A 5,102-nucleotide genomic window follows, 5' to 3' on the forward strand; every position below is an offset into this window, starting at 1 on the left:
ATATAGGTAGCTCTGGTAGCCTAGTGCCTAGGGAACTTGACTGCTAACCAGAAGGCTGGCAGTTCAAACCCACCAGCCACTCCTCAGAAGGAAGATGAGGCAATCTACTTCCATAGTAATACTGCCTCAGAAACCCAAGGAGGGGTCACTATGAGTCAGGTCTGACTCGACGGCACATAACAACAACAATACATATATATAAACATGCATTCACATAAGCATATGTGTGTGCATTTGTGTGTCTTAGCTATCCATGATATAACATCTTTTAAAGTATGACCATAATATTAGCAATTTAACACAAAAGCAGCATAGGCTACTTTATTTATTTAAGTTTTTTATTTTGTTAACTTTATATTGTGATTTGGGTGAAAGCTTATAGAGCAAATTGGTGTTCCATTCAACATTCACACACATTTTGCTTTGTGACATTGATTGCAATCCACATAATATAATAACATTCTTGCCACTTCCTCTCTCTGGTTACAATTTCCCTTTGTTATTCTCTCCTATCAGTTCCAACCTTATGAGATTTATTCCTGGGCAAACACTGCCCTTTTGATCTCTTATGGCTCATTGTTCTAAGAAATGGGTACTTCCCTATTGTTGTTGCTCACCTCATAGGTCTGTTAATGGTTTGGCTGAAAGTTGAGTCCTGGGAGTGAGCTGAGTTTTAGTCTTGATGGGTGATTAAGGGCCATAGTCTAAGAGTTTCCACCAGTCTCTTCCAAACCAGAAAGTGACATCTTTGATTATTATTATTATTATTATTATTATTTTTCTTCCACATTTTTCTCTCACTCTATCCAGAACCTCCAAATGTGATCCCTTTCAGAGTGGTGAGCAGTGACAACCAGGCACTAACTAATTCTTCTGCTTTCAGTGTTGTGGAGGCTGAGGTGCTCATGGTCCACTAGTCCCTTGGATTAATTGTTCCCATGCATCTTTGATTTTCTTCATTCTTCTTTGCTCTGGATGAAAAGAGACCAATAGTTGCACTGTAGATGGTGGCTTGAAAGCTTTTAAGACCCCAGTTGATACTCACCAAAGTAGGATGTGGAATAATATCTTTGAAGATTATGTTATGCCAATTTACCTTGATGTCCCCTGCAATAATGATTCTGAGCCCACAGGCCCAGTGTCTCATTCTCTCAAGGTTTTTGGTTATGGCTAAAAAGTTTCGTAACTTTGCTTCCTGGTAGCTTTACTATGTATATGCACTCTTTTACATTACATACAAATATATATGTAGAAATATCATCTGCCAAACCTATGTAAGGCCCATTTACTCCTACCCATTTATATAGTCCCGTTTGCCTACACATACCTGATCCTCTTGCCTGTGTACATACTTAGCAACTCATAGATTAATGTTTGATATTACTGATAATGCTGTAGTGTGTGTTTAAAATTGTTTACCTTTGTTGTCTGCAACTCTTATGACTCTCTCCATGTCTTCATTTTCCATAGTGATATTGTGCTGATCACCCACTTTTTGTATATTGCTTTTCCTTTCATCAAAATTAATATATGTCTCTTACCAAGTTAGTAATTTCCCCTACCTTCTCCTCCCCTCTCATCCCTGGAAGCCATCAAAGAATATTTCTTTTCCATTTGTAAACCTTTCTTTGACTTTTTATAATAGTAGATTCATGCAATATTTGTCCTTTGCTGATTAATTTATTTCACTCAGCATAATTTCCTCCAAGTTCATCCATGTTGTAAGGTATTTTGTGGATTCTTTATTATTCTTTAATGTTGCATAATATTCCATTGTGTGTATGTACCATAGTTTGGCATGGTGGGTTTGGAGCAGTTAAAGGAGGTCAGGAAGTGAGCCAGGACAGTGGGTTTAGAGTGGCTGAGGAAGCCAGGAAGTGAGCAGAGTGGTTTGGAACAACTAAGGGAGATGAACTTGCCTGTCAGTTTTTTGTACTGTGGTGGTTGCTAAGACAGACTTGGAAGAAGGAAGAGACCATACACTACTCAAATAATTGGTCAGTGAAAACCTTACCAACAGCAGTGAAACACTGTCTGATATATTACTGGAAATTTTTATGAATAGGTCTGAAACATTGTCTGATATAGTGCCAGAAAATGAGCCCCTCAGGTTGGAAGGCACTCAAAATACAACTAGGGAAGAGCTGCTTCCTCAGAGTAGAGCTGACTTTAATCATGTGGATAGAGTAAAGCTTTTGAGACTTCCATTGCTGATATGGCACCACTCAAATTGAAGAGAAACAGCTGCAGACATCCATTAATCATCGGAACATGAAATGTACAAAGTATGAATCTAGGAAAATTGGAAGTTGTCAAAAATGAAATGGAATACATAAAGATCAATATTCTAGGTATTAATGAGCTGAAATGGACTAGTTTTGGCTATTTTGAATCAGATAATCATATGATCTACTCTATTGGGAATGACAAATTGAAGAGGATTGGTGTGACATTCATCATTACAAAGAATGTATCAAGGTCTGTCTTGAAGTACAATGCTGTCAGGAACAGGATAATATCCATACACCTACAAGGAAGAATAGTTAATACTATTATTCAAATTTATGCATCAACTATCAAAGCCAAAGATGAGGAAATTGAAGATATTTACCAACTTCTGCAGTCTGAAATTAACCAAACAACAATCAAGATGTGTTGATTATCACTAGTGATTAGAATGCAAAAGTTGGAAACAAAGAATACTGGTAGTTGGAAAATATGGCCTTGGTGATAGAAATAACACTGGAGATCATATGATAGAATTTTGCAAGAACAATGACTTACACACCTGGCCATACACATGGATTTCACCAGATGGAGTACACAGGAATCAGATTGACTACATCTGTGGTAAGAGGCATTGGAAAAGCTCAATATCTTCAGCCAAAACAAGGCCAGGAGTTGACTGTGGAACAGGACATCAACTGGTCAAATACAAGTTCAAGTTGAAGTTGAAGACAATTTTAAAAAGTCCACGAGAGCCGAAATATGACTTGGATTATATCCCTACTGAATTTAGAGACCTTCTAAAGAATAGATATGATGTATTGAATACCAATGACCAAAAACCAGAGGACTTGTGGAATAACATCAAGAACATTATCCATGAAGAAACAAAGGGTCATTAAAAGAAAGAAAAGAAGAAAAGACCAAAATGGATGTCAGAAGATACCTTTAACAGAGTAACTAAAGCAAATGGAAGAAATGACAAAATAGAAGAGCTGAATGAAGATTTCAAAGAGCTGCTTGAAAAGACAAAGTCAATTATTATAATGAAATGTGCAAAGACCTGGAGTTAGAAAAGCAAAAGGGAAGAACACACTCAGCATTTCTCAAGCTGAATGAACAAAAGAAAATATTCAAGCCTCGAGTAGTAATATTGAAAGATCCTATGGGCAAAATATTGAATGATTCAGGAAACATCAAAAGAAGATGGAGGGAATACACTGTGCCAAAAAGAACTGGTTGATGTTCATCCATTTCAGGTGATAGCATATGATCAAAAACCAATGGTATTGAAGGAAGAAGTTGAAGCTGCATTGAAGGAAGTGGTGAAAAGCAAGGCTCCATGAATTGACAGAATACCCATTGAGATTTTTTAACAAACAGATACCACACTGGAGGCACTCACTTGGTTATGCCAAGAGATTTGGAAGACAGTTACCTGGAAAACTGACTGGAAGAGATCCATATTTGTACTCATTCCAAAGAGAGCTAATCCCACAGAATGTGGAAATTATCAAACAATATCATTAATACCACATGGAAGTAAACTCTTACTGAAGATAATTAAAAAATGGTTGCAGCAGGCGATTGACAGAGAACTTCCAGAAATGCAAGCTGGATTCAGAAGAGGATGTGGAACAAGGGATATTATTGCTGACATCAGATGAATCTTGGCTCAAAGCAAAAAATACCAATATCTTTTCTGAAGAAAGATGTTTGCTTGTGTTTTATTGACTACGCAAAAACATTTGATTGTGTGGATCATAACAAATTATGGATAACATTGAGAAGAATGGGAATACCAGACCACTTAATTGTACTCATGAAGAACCTGTACATAGACCAGGAGGCTGTCATTCAAACATAAAAAGGGAACACTGCATGGTTTAAAATAAGAAGGGAGTGGTCAGGTTGTATCTTTTCATCATATTTATTCAATCTGTATGATGAAAAAATAATCTGAGAAGCTGAACTCTATGAAGAAGAATAATGTAGCATCAGGATTGGCAGAAGAATCATTAATAACCTGCGATATGCTGATGACACATCTTTGCTTGCTGAAAATGAGAACAACTTCAAGCACTTACTGATGAAGATGGAAGAATACAGTCTGCAGTATGGATTACATCTCAATGTAAAGAAAAGAAAAATCCTCACAATTGGACCTTTAAGCAGCATCATGTTTAGTAGAGAAAAGATTGAAGTTGTCAAAGAGTTCATATTGCTTGGTTCTACAATCAACACCAATGGAAGCAGCAGTTGAAACATCAGACTATATGTCTTGGGCATATCTGCAGCAAAAGACCTCTTTCAAGTGCTGAAGAGCAAAGATATCTCCTTGAAGACTAAGGTATGCCTAACCCAGGCCACGGTATTTTCAATAGCCTCATATGCATGTGAGAGCTGGACAATGAATAAGCAATAAAGAAGAGTTGATGCATTTGAGTTGTGTTGACGAAGAATTCTGAAAGTACCAAAGACTGCTAAAAGAACTAATAAATCTGTCCTGGAAGAAGTGCAGCCAGAATGCTCATTGGAAGCAAGAATGGCCAGACTTCGTCTGACCTACTTTGGTCATGTTGTCAGAGGGACTATTCTCTGGAGAAGGATATCATGTTTGGTAAAATGGAGGGTCAACAAAAAAGGGGAAGACGTTGTGTGGATTTACATCTCTCTAATGGCTAATGATTGCGAGCATTTCTTCATGTTACTTTTTGGTCATTTATCTTTTTTGATGAAGTGTCTGTTCATATCCTCAGCTCATTTTTTAAATGGATTGCTTGTTTTTTTGATGTTGAGGTTATTAAGTTTTTTTTAATAAAATTAGACATAAGTCACTCATCAGATATGTCACAGCCATATAATATATATATATA

This window comes from Orycteropus afer, unplaced genomic scaffold (genome assembly GCF_000298275.1).
Source record: "Orycteropus afer afer isolate SDZICR_OR568_19922 unplaced genomic scaffold, OryAfe1.0 scaffold00027, whole genome shotgun sequence".
Lineage (NCBI taxonomy): Eukaryota > Metazoa > Chordata > Mammalia > Tubulidentata > Orycteropodidae > Orycteropus > Orycteropus afer.